General features: G+C 39.2%; 1 long non-coding RNA gene across 1 annotated transcript in view; it reads right to left on the reverse strand.

Moving 5' to 3' along the window:
* LOC149919918 (uncharacterized) overlaps positions 1-7,141 on the reverse strand; it is a 30,256-nt gene extending 23,115 nt beyond the window's left edge. The window contains exons 1-2 of the long non-coding RNA XR_016459371.1: positions 7,087-7,141; positions 1,259-1,335 (exon numbers count right to left, since the gene is read on the reverse strand). This is a non-coding gene — a long non-coding RNA (uncharacterized LOC149919918). The remainder of the gene's footprint in view (positions 1-1,258; positions 1,336-7,086) is intronic.
* Between the last annotated feature and the right edge of the window lie 237 nt (positions 7,142-7,378).

Consider the following 7,378-nt stretch of genomic DNA (forward strand, 5'->3'; position numbering starts at 1 on the left):
GAATAAACGTGCCACGTATCATTGATATTTATGATTGGGTAGGTTGTGCTTAATAACATTAATATAATACTCAATACCTTTGATAGGAATAAATCCATAGTTGTAACAAGTTATTGAAATTTAGATTCTCACAATTTTTAAGTACAAAAAACATGTCAGGAATATGATGAAAAATCAGTTAGAGGATTTTCTTGTAGTACTAATTTGCATGCAACTCTACCCCTCCAACCTCATTTAAAGGCTGGCAGCCAAGAAAGAAATATTTTTACTTGGAGACTGTTTTGTTCTGGGAGTTTTCCAGAGAGCCCTTATCTTTGGAGCAGGGAAAGATATTCCTTCCTTATTATTGGATTGTGACTAACACCTTTGTTGCATTATCTTAAAACTGGTTAGAAGTAATTATATACATCTATTTCATATTGTACACAAGCTGAAAAGACAGGAGAATAGCAATATACTTTTTTTCATCACAGGTATAACATTGAAATCTTCTGCTGGAAAGAAGTGAACTTTGTTGGTTAGAAAACATACCTGAATACTCTCTGCAAAGAAAACTAAGGACTGTCATATCTTTACCATAGCCCTCACAAACAAGGCCAAGTGGTCACAAGCACATGAGTACTGCACACCGCAGGAGCTGAGCTGCAGGGAGCAGAGCTGAACCCAGCACTGCCTCTCCCTGCTGGGAAAAGCAGATGACCAAATATAGGAAGACCAAATATATATCCTTTTATGTTAACGATAAATTGCAGATGCTGTAGAGCAAGCAATATGATATACATGGGGTGATACTCAGGACAGTAAGCCACTGGAAGGAATTCTGCAGCTATTTGGACATTGACTTAGAAATGTAACAGAGGAAAAAAAAACCCAAACTATGTGCATTCATTAAAAAAAAAAAAAAAAATCAAATTAAGAATACACATAAATGTATTTCAGAGCAAAGCATTTAAATCAATCTTCCAAAGCAGGAAATTAAAGTGTATGATGATGGTGAAGTTAATAAAATACATATATATATATATATATATATATATAAAAGAACTGAGTGCAGTTCTTTGTAACAGCAGTGCACCACAAATAATGATAACAAAAATGAGAACATACAAATATCAGGCTAAATCTCTCTCTGAAATATTAAATATAAATAAATGTAAAGCAATAAGTAGTGTTCTAAACCAGACGGTAAAACTATACCATCCAAAAAAAGTATCAGACAAGAATGTACAAAAGTAATGTCATATTCATACAGACATACCATTACTTAGTAAGAAAATGACATGAGTAAATTCGAAGTCTTCTACACAGCCAGTAAACCAACATCTTTCAGATTGCCTGTGGAAAGAACACAAGTATGATTAAATTTGAGATTCTCCTACAGTACATAGTTAAGAGCTCGTATTTGTCTCAAGATGACAAGATGAAGATTTTCAAATGCCCTTGCATCCTCTATGCCCTCAAATATCCAGCTTTTTTTCTTCCCTGAGCACTCTACATGAAGTACTTGTGGCCACTGTCAAGTTTATGTTCTCTCATATCAGCCTGGAAAGAATTCTGTACAAATGGCAAAGCTGAAAGCCACCGAGTATTTCAGGAATAGTTTTGACATAACTTTCATCACAAAAAAAAAAAAAAAAGAGAGAGAGATTCTCTCAACAGAAGTAAACCAAAAAGAAATTTTGATATTATAGACTAGCTGGAAGGTAATTCACAAAACAGTAAAAAACAAGACTTTTTTTTCTGAAAGCATTTGTTTTAAAATGCTCGTTCAGCATTAATTACAACTCAAGCTGTTGGCTTCCAGTCTCGAGTTCATACTCCTGCTTCCCCTGTGCCACACACTGGGGCCTGTTATTCCCATTATAAACACACATAAATCTCACAGGCTCTAATGGGCTTATTGCAACCTTGCATATGCATTGAGGGAAGGATAAATGTCCCTGCTTGTGCCTTCAGATAACTGTAATTGTTTCACAACCTAATGAGATAATGTTTCTAAAACAGAAAAAAATCAGTGGGTGTTTTTCTGTGTCCTTTTACATGATTTAGCAAGATTTTCACTTGAAATCATTCCAGATTTCAAACATTTACCAGTAACTTTCAAAGGTAAATAAAAGGCTATACTCTACTTGAAGACAAGATAAGTGGAAAGTGAGGGAGAGTATTTAAGAACTTTCTCTCATTCTGTTGTGGAAGTGACAACAAAAACAAAATCTCAATTACCCTTAATGTGATCATATAAATGGATCAGTGAATTCAAATAGGACAATGTACAACAAACAATAATCCACAAAGGATTTTTTTTCTCATGAAAGATAGACAAGAAATTGTTTCATTAAACCAGAAAAGGAAAGGCTGAGAAAGGATAGGATAGGCTCAACAAGAGAATGAATACAAGGAAGAGAAAGTAACCACTTGAGCTAAAGGAGAATAATGGCACAGGAACAAATGGACATAAGCTGAACATGAATAAATTTAGGTTTAATTTCTAAAAAAGTCTTCCAGACTGTCAAAATTTCAAGGCTTGTTCCTGAAAATAAAGTAGATGAAAAGTGACAGTCTATAAGAAACTCAGTACATCTTCAAACTAGTTGAATATTATAGTGCTTGCAAGGGACCAATTTCATAACCTAGAAGCTCCCTCACTACTCTCTCTGTGATCCTATTGTTCTCCTTTTTTTTTTCCCCCTCAACATGGAGAGCACCAAAACTGAAAATATAAACCCCATAAAGCAGAAACAAAAAAATTTCACTTCACTAAGCAGAATTCAGTAACAGACACATGTCACAAAGCAGGGTGGCACCAGATGACTGCAATGAAGATGTTACGAATTAATAATACTTTTGTTTGACCTTCGTATAGGTGTGCAGTGAAAAACTCTTTCCATTTTATTATTCATTCATTTATTTACTTTTTGTGTTTTGGTAATCCTTTTGGTATGGATTTACATTGTCTCATTTGCCAGCTGTTGCCTGAATAGCTAAAAAATTTACTTTGAGGGTCATTAGGATCTGGTCCAGCATCATTAAAATAGGATATACATATGAATGAAAAACAAGGGTAAATTGTGCTTGCAAAATAAAATTTGGGAAGAACAAAGGAAGGATAGGGGAGCCCTGCAAAACAAGATGAAGAAAAAGTGGAGCAGAGTTTCAGTCACAAGGATTTGGTTAAAAAAACTTATCTTGCAAGCATATGGTAGGAGATGCTAGCTTAGCATCTGCATGTAAATCTTGTTTGCTGGGCTGAACAGGGGGTGATAGATTTTACAGAATGCAAAGATAGTTCTAGTTGGGCAAAACAACAAACTCTGAACCCAGATTACAAAGTATGTATAAACGAAGGAAATGAAGGGTGTTATCTACTGAGGGGATGGTTGAGAAGAATGTGAACCCTGAATACCTCAGTCAATGGGGAAAGGTGGAAGGGCTTGCTAGTGTCAGGGTACAAGGGATAAAAGAGGGGCTGTGCCCCCAAATACTTTGAGAGACTCCACAGGGACATACCCCTATGGACTCACTCTTTATTAGAATAAAGAAAGCTGAAGTCTCACTTTTGTCTCTTTTTGGGATAAAGATGATTGAGCAAGCATACTGGAGCAGAAGTTTTCCTAACACATCTCATTAGGCAAGCTGATAACAACAGACAAGGAGAAGGCTGAGGTACTTAAATATTTTGCCTCAGTCTTCTCTGATAACTGCTTGCCACACAGTCCTGAAACGTTTGCTTTAGTAGGAGGAGATTGGAGAAGCAATGTCCCTCCTGTAAAGGAGGGACAGTACGCTCTATGAGTCCCAATGAGATGTATCCCAGAGTTCTGAGGGAATTAGCAGATATAGTCACTATGCCACTTACAATGATAATTAAAAAATCATGACAATCAGGTGAAATCTCTGGAGACTGGAAAAAAGGCAACATCACACCCATTTTTAAGAAAGGTAGAAAAGAGGACTCCAGGAACCTATTAGTCTCACCTCTGTGCTGGGAAAGATTGTGGAGCAGATCCTCCTGGAAGCTATACTAAGGCACATGAAAGACAGGGAGGTGATACGGGAGAACCAGCATGGCTTCACCAAGAGCAAAGCATGTCTGACCAACTAGTGGTCTTCTCTGATGATGTCACTGCATCAATGGACAAGGGAAGAGCCGTTGACGTCATCTATGTGGACTTCAGTAAGGTCTTCGATACAATATCCCAGAATATCCTTCTCTCCAAGTTGGAAAGATATGGATTTGACAAGTGGACTGTTCAATGGACAAAGAACTGGCTACAGGATCAAGTCCAGAGACTGGCGATCAATGATTCAATGTCTGGACAGCAAGTGATAAGTGGTTTCCACCAGGGGTCAGTGCTGGAATCAATGCTCTTTAATGTCTTAATCAGTGACACTGACATTGGGGTCAAGTGCACCCTCACCAAGTTTGCTGATGACACCAAGCTGTGGAGTGCAGTAGACACACCAGAGGGATGGGATGCTATCAAAAGGGACCTAGACAGGCTTGAGCAGTGAGGATAGGTGAACCTCATGAGGTTCAACAAATCCAAAAGCAAGATCTTGCACCTAGGTTGAGGCAAGGTCACTACCTGTGCAGTCCTGCCAAAAAAGATTTAGGGGTACTGGTGGATGGCAAGCTGGACATGAGCCAGCAATGTGCCCTCGCAGCCCAGAAAGCCAATTGTGTCCTGGGCTGCATCAAAGGAAGTGTAGGCAGAAGGTTGTGAGATTTGATCCTGTCCCACAAGATTATTCCAGAGAAACCAGGTGGATCATTAAAGCAGTGTAACACATATAGATCCTTGATGCAGATTACTTTGCTAAAAAGATGTACACAAAACAAGAAGGTTTTTTTATTATTTTTTGGTTCACCTTAGTTATTTTTTGACAAAATAAGTTGACTGTGAGGAATGACAATGATATTTTGGTTTTTGTTTTTTGTTTTTTAATAAATTACATATGTAAACTGATGTCAAAATGATTTTCTCTTAATCTTCTCTGATAATTTCAGAAGATAATTGTTGTTTGTGTTATGCAATGACTTTAATGGCAAATATGCATAATCAATTTGTATTTGAAACTATTGTTAGATAAATAATAATTACTTAGTGAAGTGCCTGCTGAAAATGTAAAGTCAATTAACTTGAGCATTATTTTATATTCAGATGTAATTTATAAAGGATCAATAAGTAGTTTTTAATGGTATTTACATATATTCACGCAGCTACACTATACAGCTAACACAGAAACAAAAGGAATACTTCCAACTAATTGTTACATTTATTGTTTCCAAATGCTAACTATCAGCAGTTTGATGATATCCAGTAAACGCAGCAACTGACACCAAAATACTGCAAATTTTGAACTGCTTTTAAATGTATAATGATAAAATCCTTAGAGTTGGAAGGAACCTTTGAAGGTCATCAAGTCCAACTCCCCTGCAATGAACTGGGATATGCACAGCCAGATCAGGGCTTGATCCAACCTCTCCTTGAAAGTCTCCAGGGACAGGACTTAGTTTTCCCACTTTGAGAAAGGTGCATCAGGCACCAGCAGACCTAGTCCCGTGTAGACCATCCCATGATCAAAAAACAAAATTTTGCCCATAACGCTACCCACAAAATCAGTTATTAAGAAGCTGGATCTGCCTGTTTCTTCCAGTATCGTCCCCTCCAACTGGAAGGATAGATGAAAACACTACCTGTGTACTTGGTCCTTTAATCAATTGCCCAAATGCTCTGAAGTATCTTTTGACCACCCTTGAACTTACTTCTTTGCTGCCTACAGGAAAAAAACATAGCATAATAATCTGAGGGCCATATCAGTGCCTTTAACCCAAGCAGCCAGCAATTTCCCTAAGAGGTGGGTTTAGTTAGCATATTGAGATTTGCTACCCTCAGAAGAGAGTCACTGTTGACAATAGCCCATATATCCATCTTTGTTCAAGTTCCAGAGCCTCATACATATTGTACAAGGGCACCTGGGAAGCTGAGATGGGCAGAAAGGTGATTCATCTGCCACTTCAAGCAGAGACTTGCTTCCTTTGCCTCTTTTTCTTAAGCTACTACCTTCTGTCTGATGGTGTTCTGTCTGATGGTGAGAAAGCAGGGGACCCTTCATTTCTTGTGCTATGGCTGGCTGATACATCTGTTGCAGGAATAACCCAGTATGATTCCACCAGTCAATCTCCAACTCCCTGGTGCTGCTCAGCCTGTCCACATCCTCCTAGAGCTCTGTCCACAGGCTGAGCAGTTCTGCTTCCTGGTCCCAGCTCCCACAGGTGCACACTTTGCTGCTGTCAGACAATGGCAGAAGCTCAGGCACATCCTGCAAACTGAGGCCTGGATGTTCCCTTGAGAGCTCTGTCTGTGTTGCATGTCTGGGTTGCATGTTCCTGTGGGTGCAGAGTTCGCAGAGGACACAGCTTCCTGCTGTGGATACTATGATTGGAGTACCTTGTATGCTAGTTTTACAACAGCACTTGAAGACAGCCAGGCTTCACTGTAGTGCCATGCCCTGCGATCTCTGAGGCTGCCCTTGTGCATGAGGGCAATGGATGCCCTTACTCCTGGCCCCACCCATGTTTTACCAGCAGCTCTATGAGAGTTGCAGGCCCTGGCAGGTCTCTGCACACCCCAAGGGTTTCCAGCTCAGGATCCTTGTATTCACTATCTCTGTTTTCACTGCAAAACATGCAGCAATGGAGTGATCAATCTTGCAAGTGATCTCTTTGTAAGATACTAGACACTCAGGATGTCAGGACAGAGAATCGCAGAATTGCAGTGGTTGGAAGGAAACTCAAGAAATCATCAAGTCCAACTGCTCTGCTAAAGAAGGTACCCTACAATAGGTTGCACAGGTAGTTGTCCAGATGGATCTTGAATATCACCATAGAACAAGACTTCACAACCTCACTGGGCAAGCTGTTCCTATACTCCATCACCTTTGCTGTAAAGAAGTTCTTCCACAAGTTTGTATGGAACTTCCTATCTTGAAGTTTTAGGCCATTACTCCTTGTCCTATCACTAAGAAGAGCCTGGCCTCATCCATTTGCCTTCCATTTCACTTCAGATGTTTATAAACATTTACCAGTTCTCCCTCAGTCTTTTCTTCCCAACGCTGAACAGCCCCAGGTTACTCAGCCTTTCGTCATAGAGGAGATGTTCCAGGCCTTTTATCATCACATGGGAGTGGTTGTCCCAACAACCACACTGTTAGGTATAGGACTGTATGTGCAAATATCATGAGTTGTCTTGTTTTGCAAGGTGAAATCTAAGAATTCTGTGAAAAATACAGAAGACAGAGCATCATATGCAAGCCAGTAATATCATATAAGACTAAACTGCTGTCACAGTTTAGCTAGCATCACAGACAAGCTGTT

This window comes from Phasianus colchicus, chromosome 1, assembly GCF_987193195.1.
Source record: "Phasianus colchicus chromosome 1, bPhaCol1.hap1.1, whole genome shotgun sequence".
NCBI classification, from domain to species: domain Eukaryota; kingdom Metazoa; phylum Chordata; class Aves; order Galliformes; family Phasianidae; genus Phasianus; species Phasianus colchicus.